The sequence below is a fragment of the Mytilus edulis genome, chromosome 5, assembly GCF_963676685.1.
Source record: "Mytilus edulis chromosome 5, xbMytEdul2.2, whole genome shotgun sequence".
Classification (NCBI taxonomy): domain Eukaryota; kingdom Metazoa; phylum Mollusca; class Bivalvia; order Mytilida; family Mytilidae; genus Mytilus; species Mytilus edulis.
In genome coordinates, this window is record NC_092348.1 from 62,298,954 (window position 1) to 62,322,362 (window position 23,409).

At 30.6% G+C, this 23,409-nt stretch overlaps 1 protein-coding gene across 2 annotated transcripts in view; it reads right to left on the reverse strand.

Annotated features, from left to right (window-relative positions):
- The window catches only part of LOC139524156 (growth hormone secretagogue receptor type 1-like), a 71,822-nt gene that overhangs the window by 13,058 nt on the left and 35,355 nt on the right, over positions 1-23,409 (reverse strand). Inside the window, exon 1 of one of the 2 annotated variants that reach the window (XM_071318766.1) lies at positions 15,788-15,916. The exons of the other annotated variant lie outside the window; for it this stretch is intronic. The gene's annotated coding sequence lies outside the window, so the exon portion shown is untranslated. Of the gene's footprint in view, positions 1-15,787; positions 15,917-23,409 lie in introns of those variants that run through there. 2 annotated transcript variants of the gene reach the window in all.

The following is a 23,409-nucleotide window of genomic DNA, read 5'->3' on the forward strand; positions in this document are numbered from 1 at the left end:
ATTTGATGTTTTCCTGAAGACAATTTGTAGTTATTATCAGACACAATCCCGTCATATCTATAATGGTGGTAATTCCGTATACAAATTGCCTTTTCAAGGCCACAAGAACCGCGAGCAAATGGTATGTTTGAATACAACCAAGATAACCGGTGGCGGATTTCCTAGTCTATGCTGTTTTGAAAACGTTCAAATATGCAATTATCAGAATAAAGCTACAGAATTGTGTTGAATCAGCAGTACACAAATGCGTTTTTAACAGTTCAATGACTCTTCCTTACAATAATAAAATTCTAAAAACTAGAAGATGTGGCATAATAGCCATTGATACAGCTATCTACAAAATGCAAATGAGAAGATGAAAACCGTTGTAATTTTAGTGCACCAACTGCACTTTGGACAAATATTGTATTTTCAGTGATGTGCTGTGGTATGTTGCGGAGAGAATAAATTCCGTCCATGTCTCGGTAATAGAATTGTGAAGAAAAATTTGCTTAAAATTTTCTTTTATTTTTCATTGAAAGAATTTATTAATGAACACAAAAAAAAGTTGATGTACTGGGAAACACAAGAGTTTTCAAAAATCATTTGATAACGATGAAGAACTACTTAAAGCAATTTCAAAATCGTTCTAGAATGAAATTTCATAAGGTTTTTAAACAGTAATTAGGAAGCAGACCGTGTATGAACATCTTTTATCACCATAAGGAACTTGTCGTTAGGACTGTCATTTAAGTGAAAGAAAAATAATAGTTTCCTAAACATTTGTTTGTATTGAAAAAAATATAAGAATTCTACGCTGATAATTGATTGTGTACTACCATGACCCATCCGTTATTTACAGTACAGATGATGCAGTTTAAATAAACTCATACTGGGAAGAAAGTCATAATCATTTCAGTATCAAATTTGTTCGTTACAGATTTTTTTTTTTAGAAAAGAACACCATATATTTATTCATTTAACCAATAGATGCGAGATAAACATTATTGGGACAGCAAACTTACAACTCATTGACCAAAACATATCTGGATATAAATACTCGATTTTCAAATATATGCAATGTTTGATAGGCAAATAACGTGATCAGCCTGTTAAATATTTATACTTTTGTAATGGAGTATTATGATTACTTTCTAGTATATAGAAATCACTGATTTAAAACAATGAGTTTATTTATGTATGTTTCTAGTATGGTTTCGATTGTTAAATGTGTTATGTTTTATCGTTTGTTGTCCAAGTGGTTATGAAATTGACTTACTATACAATCATTGTCATATAACCGAATATGCCTGTTATACCGAGTGTGAATTTGCATTACTATACGACGTGTCTCGGTATTTAGTAAATCCAATTTAAAACTAGTGTGTCTGCTACGGTTTCGGTTAAATACTCTGTTATGTATTATCATTTGAAGTTCAAATATTCTATAATTGCCTTTTCATAACATCATTGTCATGAAAATTGTTCGGACGAGTATTGTGAAAGTAATTACATCTGCACGTCAGTTGATATCTTGTGGTGTTTGTCGTTGATGGATTATGTTCGTTGTTGTTCTGTTTGTGTTTGTTTTTGTTGCACTTCAGTGTTCCTGTTGTTCATTTGTTTTCTTCTTATAGTTGATGTGTTTTCCTCGGCGTTATAAACCGAATTTGTTTTCTCTAAATTGATTTATGAATTTTAAACAACAGTATACCACTGTTGCCTTTATTAAAAATGTCTATGTATAAAATACAATAAGTGTTATTACATATTTTTCCTTGATACGCAGTTTCAATGTTACAGTAATACGTGATGGATTGCTGTACATTAAGTATTTTATTAAACAACATTGAAAGAGTAAAATAACAAACATACCGTTCACCAATGGAAATTCCAAACGAAAAGTACTTTATAAAATTGCAAAATCAACAACTCAAACATATCAAACAAATGGATAACAACTGTCATTATCCGCACTTAGTACAAACATAAACTTATGTAGAAAATAAATTGCAATATATAACAAATGAATTTTAATAAAACAAGCTTAAATTTGAGCTTATAAGAAGTTGTAAACGAATGGTCCGAGACTATCAAAGATTTGGTATCAGATCAAACTCCCTAATAGTTTAAAATATATTAGTGACTATTAGTCCAACGACAGGGTATTGTCGAAGTGATTATTAAGTCAATTAAACAAGAAGATGTTCTTTTACAGAGATAGTTACCATTTACGACCAGTCTTGAACATCAAAACACATTAATATAGGTCGTAAGTGGTTGATAGATTCAATCGAAAGTATGTTTAGTACCAAATCAGGACTATAACACTTATTAAGCCTTCTTTTCAATTAGAATTACTTCAAGATATCTTGTCCCCAGAGTAGCTAGTATGTACCATGATTATCTACATCTATCATGAAATGTAATTCATTTGACAGTCCCTATATCTTTTCACCTGCGACCTCATCCAATTTGTAGTATATAATGATCACTATGTAATTTTTAATGATGTTTTTCTGACAGTTTACCATATAAAATGGTAACTATAGCATTAAACCCAAAAAAGAAAAAAATGCATTCATGAGGACGCTTAGGTCGTCGGTAACAGTTACATGTAGGTTTGAAATTACACTGGGTAACCGTTTACTAATTTTCTAGACTATAACTGATTAGTATGCTGATCAGTAACCGTTCAGCTATTACAACCAGACTTAAGAAACATAATTGTGTTTGATGTACCAGGAATATGATGATTTAAACAATCAAATGACACCTTCCTGTAATAACAATATAAAAAAAACACCAATGTACTGCACCAAATGCACCTTTCGACAAATGTATTTTAGGTGATTGTCGACGTAAAAATGAAAATACGGAATTCTGGTCATGCCTTGATTATCAAATAACAAAGAAAAGATTGTTTTAAATTTTCTTTGATTATCAATGGAATTTGATTATATTTAAACAAAAGTCTACGTTATTTATAAACACAAACATTTTCACCAATCTTGTAATGGTAATGAAAAAGTACGCAAAACTATCTAAAACTCATAAAAACATTGTATATAATGGATTTAATCATTATATAATATAAATTTGCCGTTAGGTTTAACATTCATTAGAAATAGAAACATTCGCTTTCTTCATTTATGAAAGTCAGTACTTGCAAACCAATTCACATTTGTTCTTAATATTCAACATTGTTTGAATATTTATATTTATTTTCCAATAACAAATGACGCTTGTACTTCTGTGACCTATCATTTTAGGTACAGATAAAGATGTTTATGCATTTGAACCAACAGATCGGATCTATATCATTGCAAAATCAAACCAATAGCAAATCAGCACAATACCAACACACATTTGTAAAAACTTAGTTGTCACCTGAAGACAACTTTCATTCAAATCGGGAGAAAGTGGTTAATAAATTTGACAGACATTTTCTGATGAATTTGCATATATCTCATCGCCGATATAGTCTGTCATGGAACGTTATAAAGTCGTAGGAGCAACTTCCTTGACGTAACCATTAACATTGTTTCAATTTGATAAAAACGAGTAATTACAAAAATAAAAAGATGTGGGATAAATGAAATTGGTCCAACTCTCCACAAGAGACCTACTTTTACAGATATTGACAACTATAGATATAGGAAGATGTGGTTAGAATTAGACAACTCTCCATCCTTTTTAATTTATTTTACTTGTCAATGTATGTGGTAGATACAACGCACGTCTGACGTAAACCGTTGTGAAAAATAGCATATATGAGTTTATCCACATTTTTATCTAGAATACTGATAAACCTTAAAATGAAAAATGTATTGCAGAAATCATTAATGGGAATACATTTCTACAGTTTCAATTGTCAAAAAACGGAATATTGATATATAAAGGTAGGATATGAGCTGAAGTTTCAAAATCTTCTGATTTATTTGAGACCAGTATAAAATAAATTGATGCTGTCTTTTGCAACTATTGCTTACCGTCCGGTATTGAAAAATAAGCAAAACCAAACAAATATAAGAAGCTATAGTAGGTCCCGACATTATAAAATATGACATGATGTAATCGAAAAGTCTAACTGCCTGAAAAGTAACATCCCCAAAAAAACTTAACCCCCATGACCAAGCATACTAGCAAAAATGAAAGACAAATATACACAAATGCATCATAGTACAATAACACAATGACGGGATGTATAAGTACTGAGACACGTATGATTTATAACTGGCAATAAAAGGAAAACAAATATGAAAAAAAAACTTTAATAAAATAAATTCCAAGCAACGTAAGCTTCTTACTCGAACATAGTAACTTACCAAGTATTAAGTAGTACAAAAATGATAGGATATATCTAAGAGGGACAAAAGATACACGAGGGATATTCAAACTCATAAATCGAAAATATTCTGATAACGCCATGGCTAAATAAAGGCAAATAGACAAAAAAAGTACACAAAACAAATTATAGAAAAATAAGGAGTATGTATCACGAACCCAACCAAAAAATATTAGCGATCTCAGGTGCTGCTGAGGGATAAGCAGATCCTGTTCCACGTGTGGCACCAGATGTGTTGCTCATGTTAGTACACACCCTGTTATACGTCTTATGTGGTAGGTCACATTCGTGATGAGGGCCGGGATTGTAGTTACGACATAGGGAAAATATATGCTATCAGCTGGAACGTATATTCCGTATTCCATATCACCCCTAGTTTTTGGTAGGGTTTGTGTTGTTTATTATTTATTTATCAATGCGATTACCATAAACCTAGAGAAAGTTGATGAAACATTGTCTTCCCACTAATATACAACTTCAAGGAATAACTTTAACTCCTGTTTCTACTGGTTCTAGTAATTTTATTCATAAATGTTTGTCAACGAAAATATTATATAGAAATTAACATCATGTTCAAAGTAAAGAAAACAAACAAACAAAGGTCTACAAACCAATTTCAGATAACAACACATAACCAATTCAAACTTAAGAACTCCAGAAAGATGAACAGTTATGTTCTATGTGTGTTCGTCACATAAAACCATAAGGTTTATTACACAACTAGTGTATACTATAATCATGGTACATGTGCATATGAATAGAATATAATTAACAGTGATACTTTTTTTCTGCGACGAATGTGCACTTTAACAACAAATGTCTCTTCAGTTGTGTTCATGGCCAAACTAATTTCAAAATCTAAAACTGATGGAGAGCTTAAAATCATAATATATAAAAGGTATAGCCAAAATTTGACAAGTAATCACAGCGTTGCATGCCCTTACTGAAACTTTGCATATGCACATATTTCAAATTGAAATTGTATAGGAAATAGATATCAACCACTATAAACGATTTCTGCAAAATATGTTTCATAAGAAGGTTGATCATCGTAAAAGTCATATACGTGGAATATGAAAGGGAAGTCAAAGGTTGTCATTTTCTGATTTTACTCTTCTTTTCCTCACCAGAATACGCTTCAGATACATTTGTAGCTGCATGACATATATACTTATATGAATTGAGAAAGGATAAATTGGATTGAATGATTAACTTTAGGTTATAGTTATTATTGTTGATAATCTTATCATAGATACCATGATTACATTTGTTTACGCCAGTAACGCGCTTTGTGTACAAAACACGGTGCTGCTATATTAAAATAGATTTGATAGGACATTTATTTTTGAATGAATGTGTCGTTGTCTCTTTTGGAGAGTTATATCTTTGGCATTGATACCACATATTTTGTTTTTTATGACCAGATTTTTAGAAATTCAAACACATATTTTTAAGACGTCTAGGCAGTAGCATTTATAGGATGATAAAGAAACCATTATATACAAGGTATTTCCTTATTAATGTTTTAAGAACATCATGAAAAACAATTTTATGATGTACAGTTTGCTTTACGTATTTTTTTATTATCATTACACGATTGTTGATGTTTATAAATGACGAAGACTTTTTTCAATAGGCTAATCCCAATGATAATCACATTTTTAAAACTTTAACAATCTTTCTTTATTGTTTTATAATTAAGACATGACCAGAACTCCTACTTTTTGCTTCAACAATCACTGAAGAGACACAATTCCATAACTAAAAGTGCTAAACTGATATCTATGTGTATTATTCCTACATCATGTTTAACTTATATTGCTATATTAAGGCTATCATTCCAACGTGAAATTACCGGGAGAATTAAACCATGTCAGGAGTGGTCTTATTGCAGCTGTACGGTTTATTCTTAACCAGGAATAATTATCGACACCAAGCATTATTACAATGTAATGACTTCATAAAAAGTTGATCAAGGATAATGTCCATATCAGGCCTTGCTTGTGGTTTTTCAAAAGTTCTTATTCTTATATTAGAGCAAAGGATGGGTAAACTGTAATATCTGTGTAATGAAGTGCAAACTTTCATACAAACGATTAAAATGATATAAAGACAAACACACGCTTAAATGATTTTTCAACAATCAACAATCCAAACAATAAATCTCCATTCAGTTAAAAGTGAAGACTTCAAATTGAAGGTAACATCGTATTGGGGAGTAAATTGGATTGAATATAAATGATAGATCTAGAACAAATTAAAGATTTTTTCACACAGGACGCAAAATTTAGGGACTGATATCGAAAAGTATATGTTATAATCAGTATGTTCGTATCACTGGTGAATAATGTTTCATGCGAAAAAATCTTTAAAAAGGATTAAAAATCTGGTTTATTACATGTTTTAAAGATAAAATGTGGATTTTCATTGTACGTCTTTTACAGAAAAAAATCCTGTGCATACATATATATTGATATTCTAAGTTTTATTTTGTTCATTGAATGTTGATGCATGTACCCGGGGTTTTAAAAAAGTAAAAACACAAAAATACTGAACTCCGAGGAAAATTCAAAAAGGAAAGTCCAAAATCAAAAGGCAAAATCAAAAGTCCAAACACATAAAAAAAATGGATAACAACTGTCATATTCCTGACTTGGTACAGGCATTTTCTAATGTAGAAAATGGTGGATTGAAGCTGGTTTTAGGGACTCCAAGTTTAGATATATTTGCCCAGATATTATCACTAGAAAGAGGTATATAAAATAAAGGTTTCTTTTTTTTTTATATTCTCTTTGCGCATTAGTGAGCCTTACTTTGTTCAATGAGCTATAGAAACGAATTATTATGTTTGAAATGGATTTTAGTTTCTGAAAGAATAGAAAATAAGGTTGATACCCAAAAATTAAATCATTTTGGTAAGGGCAGTATAAAGAACAGGTTGCTAACTTTTAATATTCTCTTTGCTTTCCGTACATATTCATGTTATAGTGCCAATGTACTTAATGAACGTTTGTTACAGATACGTGTTTTGCTCGCATTGAACTTGTTGTCTATACATTACTTATAATCTTACTGTTATTAGGAAATCTTGGTGTTCTTAACTCGCCATACCATAAGCGCATTAAAGAGCGTAATTCTGTTTAATGAGAGCTAGCAACGGAAACAAATTATTATGGCTGAAAATGAACTTAATTTGATAAAAAATATGTTTATGTTTGAAAAAAACCCAGATATGTATACTCAACCTCTATTTGTTCCTCCGATCGAATGAGTAATGCATTTTTTTTTTAAACTTATCTATAAAAGAGATCAGACAGAAAAAAGTATAAAACCTCAGTAGGAATTGTTATATAAAAAAGATGAAATAGTAGTGCTATTGTATTCACCAGACTACATGGATAATATGCCAGTCAATATTTTCGGAGACTTTTATCTCGGGCAATAGGCTTATGATAATTCTCACACTTTTTCATACTTATTTTACATTTGACAACAATGACTTCATTGAGTATTCTGTTTGCATGTGTGCGCTTTGAAACGGTTAACTCTGAAATGTCGTAAACAATTTGTTTAATTTTTTTGCGTCTTACGTCGCAATTTCAAATGATTATAATATTATATAACTTATAATTGCCAGAAGCAATTACAGCAAAAAAAAAATAAAAAAAATACGCGACATATTTTAACATCTAAAACAAAATAAATGTACAGTATGGGCCTATCTTCGTCTTCATAAACTGGTATATACCAGGTTCTATGAAATTTTTTTTATTGTATATCTTGTGCATGTAAATGTATTTTGTCTTTCTGATGGTGTATGTAAACGTTTTAAAAAAAATTATGCCTGGTTTTCAGGATAAAACAAATTTGTTGTCATTTTTATTACTTCGTGAAATAGCTCAACAAACCTGCCATTTTTCATAATTACCAGGTAATAGTTGTATACAGGTTTTATATACTTAAATTAATATTGTGAATGTGTAAAAATATGTTTTGTAGAAAAATTGATCTCGCATTCCTGACTTAAAAATGTTTGGTGATGGCTGTAATTTCACCAGACATTTTATCTTCTTGTAGGTGTTATGTGAAATAGCACATACATTACTTGAACACAGTACAACATAGCAACGGAAACAAATTATTTTGTCATTTTTATTATTATATTTTGAAAGATGTCTTCGTTGTATTGATGTCGGAAATTGTATTATTCTTTTTTTCTTTTTAAATAATATAAATCAAATATTTATTTATTTATTTTTGTGGAAAAGGAAGGGGGTATGTGTTGCTCAATTTTTAGCATACCTGACTGAGTTTGTAGTTTGTGGTTTACGTATTTTTAGCAATTATTTAAAAGTTTTTCATCGTCTTATGTGTTTGAATATTCATTAAATTTGTTAAACCTATTCCTGATTTTATGTCAATAATGATTATTGTTGTAAACGGAACATATGGAACAAATATGAATTCAAGTAGTTAAAAATGAATATAGATATTTTTGAATGAATTATTTTTGTGAGTACAAATTATAAAATATACTGAAACCATATTTGATTCAGCTAGGCCACCAATATAATGATTTGATTACATTTTGAGATATTATCTTCGTGCAATCAATCGAGGTCTAAACGTTGTTTTGAAAAGCTGAGCAATTTTTAATTAAGAAGATATATGTGAATCATTAGTTGGGTGTGCGGTTCTCGGGATGGTAAACTATTTCGTCGTGTTGCTAATTAGAAGTACACATATATTAAAATGATAAGTTGACAACATGTGAGACTATACCTCGACCTCTGTTTCGTTTCACAGATAGAGTTTTTATTAACGACCAGTATTAAACAATTTGTACCATTAATAAAGTCTCTAGTATGCAAATCGTTATAAAAGACAGTACCAAGTGAGGACTAAATCTTCTGTCGTTGACAATCTTTTCTATATAATGATATAACTCCGATAGGTCATTGTATAACATGTACCAAGCCATATTTTACCTTTGTTTATGTTCTCCAATTGAACTTGCAAAATGATTGTTGATCATACATAATGATACTTTTATCACTTGTAATTGATGTGTGCCTTGCAATAGTATTGAGTCTGTAGTAACTGATAGTAGATAATAGCTATAATTTTTGATTCCAACACACTGCTTTTTCAAGGTTAATATGACCGAGGACAACACAAAGATTTCAAGCTTAACAAAATGACAAGGAACAAGTTTAACAGTGCTGTTATAAAAAAAAATCATCTAGCTATAGACCAATCGGAACTACAGTAAAAAAGAATGTGGCCTTTCAAAGAGTTCAATGACATAACAACTATTTTACTGTACCTTTTACCTATTTCGTAAGATAGTGCCTCTAGTAATGATGAAGGTCATACTAGTGTACAGTATAAATAGTGATTATATTTTGATAGTCAATCCTTACGAAAAGTATGGGAAAATAGGGAAACACAGAAGAAAAACGTATTGTTACTTACTGTAAACTGCCTTTCATTTCACGTTCTCTTAATGAATAAGATACAATATATAAAGACAACCAGTGAAGATGTTCCTAATCAAAAACAGTACGTGAACATGATTTACGTTAGATTTCAAATATCTTAATAACGGTTTATCAAAAGGTTTTATAAAAACTTACAATAAAATTGGTATAGGAAGCTCCTCACTTCGTTTTAGGGCAACAGTAGTTAACCGATCTTTTCATCATGTAAATATAAAAAAAAAGACAAAGCAAAGACACACAAAATAGGATTATATCCAAAAGGAACGAGATCGGATGCGTCGAAAGGGTAGCCATTGTCTAAGGCTGTGAATGCTTTATAGAATATGTGAACTCAAACTTTATCAAAGTGACACAACTGGAAATAAAACACAATCAGTAAAGATATAAGACAACACATCAGATTATTTACTCAATTAGTGGTTTAGACCATGAAATGCATGCATGTCGATTTCCGTCGTTATAAGATTGATACTGAAATACATGTACAACTAAAACAAAATACGTAATAACGTATTATAGAATTCTTTTGATAATTTGTGTAAGTTTCTAAAAGTTGGAAAAGGGCAATTAAATTGAATAAAGCATTTGAAAACAATCATCTAAGCATCCGGGTGTCTCGCATAAGGATTGGGTTTTTAATACTAGATTCAAATATTGCATCGACGGTATATTCGGTCAAGGTAGAGAATAAAGTAGCTTAACGTGAGTGACATTATTCCTTGACTTCATTATCTACAGCATTTTATTTAGTTAAGTTAATCATTCAATCCGATTAATCTAATTATATTCATGTTTGTCGAGAAGCTAATTAAATCGTATTCTGGTAAACATAAAATCAGAAAAAGAAAACTTATGACTACCATTTCATATTACACATGATTGATTTTTACAGAAACCTTCTAATGATCTATGTTTCGCAGAAAATGATGACTATTTTCTATCCAGTTTCAAAATTCATACCCCAAAACGCCACCATAAAGGATATGCAGGTACTCCTTGTTGTTTATTTTTATTTGTACATAAAATCATGAAATTTATAATGACTTCTATTGACTTAAACCAGTTTCATTCTGACTCTGCTGGGTATTTGCTTTTTATGTCGTTACAAATAGCACTGTTCACGAAATTGAACAGAAACGAGTCGATCTTCAGTGAATGTTAAAAGCGAAAATATATGCGCATGCGTTTACATAAAATGCTTTTGCATATGTGAATTTTAACAAATCATGATAACCGCTTATAACATCATGGATATTTGTCAAAATATTATCAAATCTTTGATGTATTTGTTTTACTTTAAGATGATTAAATATGAATAGAAGTTTAACAGTCAAAAGGTAACTACTTACAGCAACAGTAGTGTTCCGCTGTTCAAAAAGTCATAAATAGATTTTAGAAAACAATCCGGATTACAAACTAAAACCGATGGAAGCACTCATCTATAAGAGAAAAACAACGGAATGATACAAACATTGAAACGCAACAAAAACAATCTAATTTAAAATAAGACATAGAATTCCCATATTCCCGACTTGGTACAAGAAAATGGTGGTTTGAACTTGGTTTTATGGCTAGTCAAAACTCTTGCTTATGTGACAGTATTATAAAATACCGTTGACATGACTACATAAGGTGACAGGAATATAATATAAAAGTAAATACATTACCCCACCTTTTACTTTGGATTCTAGGTATAACATAGACCAACAAAGGTGATGAAAACAAACCAAACCCGTGTGAGCTCTCAAAAGATTTAGACAATGTTTATCGTTAGGATAATTAAATTGATTTCACATTGTCCGTATCACCTGTACTTTATCTATAAAACATAAAGAAACATGAAAAGAGCGGCAGTATCTCATATCTCATCTAGCATGTCATATAAGATCATTAAGTTATGATTTCAGAAGTAAGGAATTACCTCAAACGTTTGTTCTTTAAATTGACTATTTTCAAACACATTACCACCTTAAGAAACTTCACACAATTTCAAATGCACCTCTATAATTGCCAAACAAAATAGATGAGTAAATGTAGGGATATGTTCAAGCGAATCTAGAATACTATACAACGGTACTCCTGGTAAGACATGCAGACGTTCAAACTTGTGCAAATACCAGCTTTTAGAGAAACCATAAGACTTCGTTTTATTCATAAAAAATAAATATATATTGACCGACAAACAAAATAACATTAAGATAGAACAGAAATAAGCTATACTGAACATATTTCTTTAAAAGACTGACGACAGATGCAAGACTAACATTTCTACATTTGAAAATGCCTGTACCAAGTCAGGAATATGACAGTTCTTGTCCATTCGTTTTTGATATGTTTTGTTATTTGATTTTGCCATGTGATAATGGACTTTCCGAATTGATTTTCCTCTAAGTTCAGTATTTTTTGTGATTTTACTTTTTACTCTCGTCAATCGAAAATAAACAATACTACAAAAAAGACTACATAGAACACCAAAAGTTACTATATGTTTAGACGATGGTTAATGATTTTACTCTCAAAACGTCAAACATAATATTACCATTCGCATGTTGCTTAGAAACATAAACTACTCTCGTGACCAATCATTAGAAATAATTGTTTTAGTCATATAAGTCAATGAATCATTTCTTTTTGTAGTCCTTTGATTTGAAACAAATAATTGGTAACACGAAACATTCTCATACATTTAATTGAATGTGTTTGTCATGATAATAACATGTGCTGACTTATCATTCAGATTTGTGCTAATGATTTGCATCGTCATTAAAACGGATTGATGTCTAAAAGATTATATTTTCATACAAAAGCAAACTTATTTGATACAACTGATCGAACAGTTGACTATTCATTATTTAATATAATTTTAAGATGTCATCAATTACAAACAATACAAAGATGTGATGTGATTACCCATGAGACACCTATCTATCCACCATAGTTCAAATGAAGTTAATATAAGCAATTATATGCAAATTTAGTGCCTTCCACTATAAGAAAAGCTCATATCGTACAGTCGGCTATGTAAAGTCCCAAAATGAGAAATGTGAAATATGACTATGGACTTTCCGATTAGATTTTCCTCCGAGTTCAGTATTTTTGTAATTTTACTTTTTATACAAACGTGAACAAATCCGCATGTTTTTACACAAACACATACTACAAATGTGATTCACGAAACCATACTATAGTAAACCAAAATTAGGAATCGGCTTCCATTCTGTAAAACAAATTACATAGTACATTTCTTTTTAGGAGCAACCGACTTATTTTTTTTTTTACTTTTTACGAATTATTTGATGTGTTTATGTGTGTTTGACGATGTTTGAAATGTAGATATGTAGTTCATTAACATTTTTATAAAAAAAAAAAAAAACTGATTATAGCAGATCAAGCAGCAACAGAAAGATATGAACAAATCCATAAATTATCTTTATTTTCTCATGTATACCTTAATGATTCAATCTTAGTTGACAGCATATGAAATATCAAAATACTTATGAATTAAAAATCTAATTTAGATTTGGGTTAATTAACTTCTCTAGTAATGATAACTCTATCTAAAGACTTTAATATAATAAATAATAAGACAAATATTCACCATAGTTCAGATGAAGTGAACATGAGCACTTATGCGCAACCGTATGGCCTTCAACAATGAGAAAACACATTCATTTTACTCTGCTATCCGAGGCCTAGACATGTCAAATGAAATAGACATTTTAAACAAGAAATACTAACGGCCTTATTCCTATTAACATTTTATGAAAAACATAATTAACAGACATGAACAAACGACGAGCACTAATGACTCCTGACATAGGAAAGACACATACTGAATTCGGCTGGTTTAAAAATATTTCTATAAAAATTGGTAGCAGTTTTATTACTCAATAGATGATGATTCACACGATATAGACGAGCTACTACAATAAAAGTTTTAGTTTCAAAAATGAAACAAAGAACGTGTATGGAAGAGGTAATGCATACTATTAATAAAAAAAAAGATGATTGAATTTTTGTATTTCACAATTAAATACATAAGATATGATATTGGTTACCAATACAATTATTGCATGCAACTTTTTTAAAATGAAAAGACAAAATACACTCCACAATATTGTAATTATAATGTAAATGTTAAAATATTCATTTATATATTGAATGTAGATTTCTTAAATTTCTTTCGGTTAAACTCTAATATGTTGAATTGTAATTCACACATGCCATATTCACTCCCGGTTTTTAGTGGAGTTCGAGTTGTTTCTTAATTATTATTTATAACTGTTGATGTACATGTCCTTTAGTTTTGTTAGTCTTTGTTTACTCCTTGGTTTTGATTGTTATTGTCCTGATATAAATTGCACATTATAATCTTTGTCACTTTGCTAATTGTTATGTGTATAGCGTATAGAGATCATTCATTTAGTAAATTGACATGATTTCCATCATTAGAGGAGAAAGCTACATAATTATTAGAAATTGATTTGTTTAGGTAATGTCACTCTGGTTTATTATCATTTCATGTCTACATATAAATGGAAAACCAGAGACGGGTTATCGTCTTGATATTAAGAAAGGTTTTTGATTCTTCAATGACTTTTTTGTTTGTTAAGATAATTTTCTAAAAACAGATTGAAACCCCAAATGCATTATTTTTGACAATTCTACTGTGTAAAATTTAATGACGTTCAATCAATCAGATACACTGTCCACAATATTGATGGTCAAGGGGGTTGTGGTGTTCTTTGAAGGAAACGATGCAAGCTTACCAATAACAACACTGGTCTGTCGATGATGGTATCCAAACTTATCTTGCAAACTTAAATGAATTGCACTCTTTGTATCTGAATATTTGCCTTTTATTCATAATAGATAATATAATACATTAACAAGTCTATTTAATAAAAAAAAATATTAAAAAATATAAAATTTTTGAGAAAAATATTGAAAAAAATATATATTTTCAACACAAAGTTATCATTTCAAGAGAAGTGTTTTACATAATCCATAAATAGTTTCATTCTTTTATAAACATTTAACAAGACCACTGAAAGCGAAAGCGATTTTAGAAAACGATACTATACTAAATAAATTTTCCAACATTCATTATTCTATTAATTCCCGTATTTAACAAATGCACTATAGTATATTTATTTGTATATGTTTTTCGAGATGCAATAGATTATATTTGTGTAATATTTGTATTTTGACATTGTTTCATCCACCAAAAAAAGAAATAATTGAAGTTATAGGATAGAGAAATAAACAACAATAAAGATAGTTTTTAAACGTCTAACAGAAAAATAAATCATAAAAATGTTACCGAAATGCTGTTCTCCAATGACAATTACTCGAAAGGTTATCTATTTTTCCAGGCCTTAGGTTTGATTTTAATTGCAAATAAGCTTTCTGTTTCCTTCTATTAACATGCAAAACTGAAAAAAAGTTAAGCACTTTATTCCCTTCATATTTCATATATGAGTCATTCATTTACTACAGACATCATTCAAAATTTAATAATATACAATTTTTACAAGACAAAGTATGACCACCCAATATTAAGAGAACCCTTTTAAAACAGTATCAAACGGCCGAAGCCGAGGTTTTAAAACCCATTATGAAGAAAAAACTTCATTACAGATGCCACAATTGAAATTTTGTATTTGCGGTCGACGCGCGTTTGGTCTTCAAAAGACTCACCAGTGACGCTCGAATAACAAGATTAAAAAAAGGCCAAAGGGAGTACGTAATTGAAGTGTTCTAAACGTTTTGTTAAATACAGTTAATGTAATCTATTCCTAAGGTAAATACTTAGTTTTAAAAGAAATATAAGTTTTGTAAACAGTTAACTTATAATTATGACCATATTAATCATTATGATAATTCCTGTCCACACTAGGGCTGGCTACTAGGTTGATGTTACCATCGAAGAAGAAAACAAATATATTTTAAAACTTACCATATCATTCCTTTGCCTAATATTCCAATACAGGTATTCTAATTATTTCAAATCATTAGTAATGCATTATTATGTCATCATGTTAGAATTTCATATTATACTAATAAGTACCTCTGTAATTTCCAATTTAACACGACTGTTTCTAAACTTTAAATACCTCATCAAATGTTATAGAGACACTGGACGTAACTGTAAGAACTGATTTCCCATTATCTGGTACAATTGAAATGATCAATACAGCTAAAGACAATTAAGACACAAGCTTCGATGTAAATCCGTATGGTATACCGCTATAATAGGATTAACCATGGTGATGATATACACGAGTTTTTTTTAAAGGGATTTATAATCTGAAAGCGTTCTTTCGTGACAAAGATATCTAACGTTTCTTAACTCCTAAAAACTACGACAACTTTCATTGAAAGGTCGCAATACTCTCCGTTTATACTTATCGTTCATTGTTAATCAAACTAAATAAGAAATGTAGTGAATGTGACTTAATTCATAATAAACGAAATCAGTAAAACATATTATCTCGCCCAGAATAAGATTAAATTAAATATGTTGCACACCCTTTTAATATTTTAAGATGCACTTCGTTGTTCAATTTACAAGTAGAAACTCGTTAAATTTCAGAAGAAATGAGAAGCTTTCTCATATATAGCAACAATTCATTTTTCTAGTATAGATATATATCTGTCCGACGATACAATATTCAAGAGTTTGTTTGTCTTATGATAATTTTGTTGATAAACGGTTGATATTTTAAATAATCTACTGGGCCAAGGAGTCTTATTGATAAAGGTATGATAATTTCTGTGGAATCTGTGTGGTCGTAATCATAACATTGTTGAAAAAACAGAGTACTCTGTTATCAACATTGATTCACAGCCCCTTCCACTTTTTCTTGTCCATAACATGACAACTAAAACGACTTATCAGGGAACCCGAGTTTCATAAATTATTGTTAAAGACGACAAATATTCACTGAAACCATAACATGGTAGACGCAAAATGTGCGATTTAATACAATCTTGGAGTTGTTGTTTTATTTCATTTTGTTGGCTAGCATGATAGAATGCTTAGTTTAAAAAATTAATTCTGTTTGTTAAATGTATATCACATTTGTTTTAAGAACTCGGGGCTATTTAATATATGAACAGTTATAGAAACATTTGTCTGACCGCACAATGACCTTAAGGTGCGTATGATTTTTTTGTCACGATAAAGAAAATCGAAGGACGGAGCGTATAAAGATGAAAGTAGCAGCTGTCAAGATGCTAATTGAGATGGTCACGAGAACAAAGTATATATTACAACTAGTAAGCATTTCAAGCTGTCCAGGGTCATTAGATGACAACTTATTTTTAATATCTGATATTCCGTGGTAACTTTCTATTCCTTTTTTTCATAAATCACTAAGAAATGTCATCTGCTTGAGTCGTTAAGGACAATAGTTTATGTATTCCGTCCATTCTTTGATATTTGAAGCACTATAAATTTTTAATAATGAAGCCTTAATTGACGGAATTGCGACGAATGACAAAAAATATATTAATGGACTACTTATGACTTGAAAAATCACAATGTTTTAAAAATTGTAAGCTTGAACGCGAAATAAGAACTTCAAAATGTATAAGTTGTGGTAATAAGAAGAACAAGAATCAACAATCGCACGACAAACATCTTTAATCAGTTATTACCACAAAAGCGGAAATCCAGTGATGGAGAGTCAAATGTGATTCGAACTTTACCCCCCACCCCACCCCGACCAAATGTTTATTCATATGACTGTACATGTCAAATCATAAGAGGATGTCGTTTTTAATATATTAGTGTAATATTTTTCATTTTAGAAATTTGATGAGCTGAGTGTGTTGATGGCAGATAATAATTGGTACTTTTATTTATATAACTTTTTACCCAAAACAATTTACAGGTTGACATACACCAATAAACGAATTTGAGCCTAGTAAGGTCGTCTTGGTCTTAGTCGCTCGTACTAGAATAAATAAAAAAAATATTTTCAGAATTTCCGTCAATCATAAGACACATCCAAAATGGTAAATTCTGGAAAATTTAGTCAATCCGTTTGCAGACAATTTAGATTTTTTTTTCTCAGTTTAATTTCAGACTGTTTAGTGGTTGACATTAACCTATTCAGACCAAATTGTACCAAGTCAGGAACATGACAGTTGTGATCCATTCCGTTGATGTGTTTGAGCTTTTGATTTTGCTATTTGATAAGAAACTTTCCGTTTAGAATTTTCCTTGGAGTACAGTATGTTAGTTATTTTACATTATACTGAATTGAGTAATCAGAAACTGAATTGATTCCATTAAAAATGTATGAACAACAGTGAATTAACAACATTCCATAACTTTCAAAATTGAAATAAACTGCACATGACTGATAGGTTTCATAACTTTCAGATGATATTATGGTCCAAAGAACAGACTAAAACTCGTGCATTAGTGATATTATATGACTTAGGTCCATTCTTCTTGACATGAGTAGTATGAGTGTTTTTGTTTTGTAAAACAGAGGTCATTCCAAAATAAAAATAAAAAAAAAAAAAAAATTAAAAAAACAGTATACAAAATACAACATATACAACTAAAGAACCAGAAAAAACGAATACAATCAGGTGTAAAAGAGGTATGGAAGATACCAGAGGAACAGTCAAACTCACAGATAAAAAATAAACTGACACAATGCCATGACCGAAGAAAAGGGAAAGGCATTGTATCCAGACGCATTAAGGGACACATAAATCACTGTTCATTCTTACATTATAATTGAAATACACAGTGGATCTATATAAGCACATGTAGTAAAGTACACAAACGTAGTAACCCATATAATGCCTTCAATACAATGATACCATTTTGATCGTATGATGTCCATTGTGGTACTCAATTACGAAGAGGATAACACGGGTTTGATATGTGGAATGTAGGGGGTTAAAATAGAGGGAATGTGGGATATATGTGGCCAAAAAGAGCTATCTGGGAAAAAGAAGGAACAACTTAGTAGTAAAGAGATTGTGAAATAAGCATCGCGTTTCGTAACCTCATTATCTGACCTTTTTTAATTCTAGGTATTATTATTTTTTTTTAATCAGTTGAAATTATGATAGAACAAAGCTTAGTATGATATAAATACAATTGAGAATGGAAATGGGATATATGACAAAGAGACATATATGCATGTCATATTTTCATTTTCTACAGTAAAGTGATAAACTAGTATTTGTTTAAACTTAATCCAATTCCGAAAATCGAATGGTATTACAACATGAAGTATTATCAAGAAGAAGTTCTTCATTACATTCCCGTTCTAATTTATAGCTATTGTATTGCAAATTAAAAAATAAGTTAACTCAATCTAAAGATATTTTTTCAATAGTTTCTGAAGAGTACGTTGCGATATAATGATTTTTATTTTTGAAAACATATTGTAGAGAGCACATTTTTTAATGATGTTCTGTCAGAAGTGTTTACAAACTTAATGAAAGCACTTGTTATATACGATGTCAATTCAAATTTGGTCATACCCATTAAAGGGTGAAATTACCAGTATGCAAGTTCGTTGGACATTTATCGACGTTTTTTGTCATAAAGTCTTCTTAGTTATGTCACCCGATCGACAATGTCGGGTGACATATTGCTTTTCCTCTATTATTATTATTTTTCTTCCACCTAATTTTGTCCGGCAGTTTTCTCAGAGCCAAAGGAACCAATCTGAATGATAGTGCACTATAACAAGGAACCCTGACTTACCAGTTGCAGTGCAACTTTGGAACTAAAAAATGGCTGCCATCACCATGGAAACGGAAAAATGGTGAAAAAATATAATTTTGGAGTTAGGTGAATTGTTTGAGAATGCTTAACCTTAAAATCTTTAGATTTTAATACTTTATTTTAATACAATGTAGGTGCCCACTATATACTGCTTTGGGATGATTTTGGCAATCATTGGAACTGCTATGTTGCCATGGATACTACACCAAAAATTTCCAAAATATGGAAATGCTCCAAATTTTATAAAACTTCACAGTAACGATGAGCAACATTGTAAGATGTGGAATTGGGCTTTGGAATTTTGAAAATATCTGCCGTTACCATGGAAACAATACAAAACAGTCGAAAAACCTTAATGTGGCAATAACTTTCTTAATATGGTATGTCAAATGGATCGAAACTTTGATGGTATGGTCCCTCCCATGTACCAATGTGGTATATGCCATTAAATTTTGGGAATGGTCTCTGTTGCCATAGGAACCTTCACAAATGTCAAAAATTTCTAAAATTTCAAAATGCTTCAAAATTGATGAAACTTCATATGATTGTAGACTGTCAAGTCTGCATGAGACTTTTGAAGTTGGAATTTCTAAAATGGCTACCGTTGCCATGGAAACTGGAAAAATGTCAAAATTCTCAAAATGCTTTGAACTTAATGAAACTTGATATTATTGTTACCTGACAAGTAAAGATGAGACTTTTGACTTTGAAATTTTCAAAATGGCTGCCGTTGCCATGGAAACAGCAGAAATATAAATTTTTAAAAATGCCCTGAATGTACTGAAAATGTACAGAAAGATGTATTGCCATGCATATATGTGCATTCATTGTTAAACAATTTTTAAATGGCTGCCGCTTAGTGGCAATTGGGGGAAGGGTGACATCCGCTATTGCTTGCAATGGCAATTCTAGTTACATTTGTCCTTCTTTTTTTGAGTTCGTGGCGATATAATGATTTTTTTTCTAATACATATTGTAGAGAGCACATTTTTTAAATGATGTTCTGTCAGAAGTGTTTACAAACTTAATGAAAGCACTTGTTATATAAGTTCCCAATACAAATTTGGTCATACCCATTAAAGGGTGAAATAACCAGTATGCAAGTTCATTGAATATTTATCGACGGTTTTTGTTGTCATAAAGTCTTCTAAGTTACATTTGTCCTTCTTATTTTGATAAGAATTGACACTACTACAAGTGCCTACAATCCGTGTGCATGTACCTACCAAAGTTTGGTTCTACATATAACGAATGAATTTAAAAGCATATAGTATGTGCATACAAACTTTATTTGTAAAAAGTAATTAGTTCCTACCATTATAATCGTTTTAAATGTGATGGTTAATCGATTAAAAAGCATTATGTTTATATAAAAATAGGAAGATGTAGTATGATTGCAAGTGAGACAACTCTAAATCCGAGTCAAAATGAGAAAGCAGTTAGCATCTATAGGTAAATGTACGACCCTCAACAATGAACACATTCTGTGTAGCATTATCAGGCTATGAACTGACAAGTGTAAAATAATTCAAAATAGAAAACTGGCGGCTTAATTTATGTAAATAAACAACGAACGAAAACAAAAAAATGATCAACAGAAACAAACAACAGTCACTAAATTACAACTTCGTACTTTGGAACATGAGCATACATATTGTTACGAGGTTTGAAACGTTTGCGGGCGCCACCCCAGCCCCTTACCTTGGACAGGGATATAACAGCACATGCTTAAATTGTAAGAAATCAGAAAATAGATTCAAAGTAAACAAGTAACAAAAACAAAGAACGGATGTGGCAGGGTGTTAATATCAAGTATATACCCCTATAAAAAAGACACAAAGATCACTACTGAGACAATTTCCAGTTACTGACAACTAGTTCGAAGCATTTAACAACTTATATAAAATATCGATTACTACTTCCAACATTCAATGAGTTAAGGGTAAAGAAGTCAGTATCAGTCAGAAGAAAATATCCTTGTGCAATTTCAAAATACAGGTATCAACAGATGGGAGAGCCTTGACTGTCCATTTGTATATAACAATAATTTTAGTTTGCTTTTAAAAGAGGGACGAAAGATACCAGAGGGAGAATCAAACTCAAATATATAGAAAACAAACTGACAACGTCATAGCTAAACATAAAACGACAAACAGACAAATAATAGTACAGAAGATACAACATCGAAAACTAAAGACTTGAACCCAAAATTTCAAATAACGGATAACAAAATCAAGACTGATACCATTGAATTGTTTTTTTTTATGAATCAAGAAATTTACCCGGAAATTATCTAAATTTCCAGGTATGGTAAACAACATCTCCGTTAAACTTAGAATGTGTTTCCAATTTGACATACGTTTTCTACAGGTAGTGTCAAACTTCCATACACAATTATTTTAATGACACATTTTGTATATTTGACTATAATTTTGCGACTGCAAGTTATTTTCTTATTGATGGTTGATACATGAGTTCCCAAGAGAACGATCTTCTTTCCGCAGGAAAACTGTTAGTCCTAGTTAATAAAAGTTGGATTCACTTGAAGATACCACTTATTGGAGTCAAACTATTTTGGGATTCTTATCAATTCTATACATAACTTTTGGACTATTTTAAATCTCGGTCTATTTCTTAAATTTATTCTTGCATACTTTTGATTTTTTAACCCTGTATACTAACATTCCCAGGAAAATTTTAAAATTGTTTGTACGCACATTGAACGACAAATTTATGTGACGTATAAAATTTTCTGACGTCAGACACTCAAATCAATAAATGTGTTCGTAGAAAGTAGATGTTTTTGTGTTTTGTTAAATTGTTCCTTTTAAAATTGTTAAACGATGATGACTGATGTACCCATATTTTGACTATTATATTTATTGTGTCTGTTTATTTAACGCATCAATGTAAAAATATCGGAAATTGATGAGACTGTCATTAAAGTGAGAGGGTTAGCGCTATAGAACCAGGTTTAATCCACCATTTTCTACATTTGAAAATGCCTGTACCAAGTCAGGAATTTGACAGTTCTTGTCCATTCGTTTTTGATGCGTTTTGTTATTTGATTTTGCCATGTGATTATGGACTTTCCCAATTGATCTTCCTCTAAGTTCAGTATTTTTGTGATTTTACTTTTTTCACACATATGTTTTTCGTTAATTTTTTGTATATAAATAAGGCCGTTAGTTTTTTTGATTTGAATTGGTTTACATTGTAATTTCGGGTCCTTTTATATATAGCTGACTATAAAAAAAATAGGCTTTGTGCATTGTTTAAGGCCATACGATGACATATAGTTGTTAATTTCTGTGTCATTTGGTCTCTTGTGGAGAGTTGTCTTATTTTCAATCATACCACATCTTCTTTTTTATATTCACATCAGTGTTGACTGCATGGTTATACAGTAGATGAACTATTTATATCTATATAATTAAGAATTTTCATTCTTTCAACATACTATATCCATTACTACCAGCCAAGTAGCCAGTACTGGCATAAAAATAAAGATATTGTGTTATTAAAAGGAGTAGGTCCGGTAAGGGCCGATTTTGGCCTTACATTTTAGGTTCATCTGACTAAAGATTTTGGACGCTTTTTAAACACTCGAGTTTCTAATTCAGTTGATTAAATTAATTTATGCGATTTTATCTTATTTAGACATTATAAACGCGCGGATTCAAGCTGAAATATGACAAATCTATCAAACATGCCACAAAATGCTAATTTTCAGACGGTTTTTGTCAAAAATGAAAGTGGCCGCATCCGTGTTCAACCTCATCTCTTATATATGTTATGTATTATCACCAAATACAACT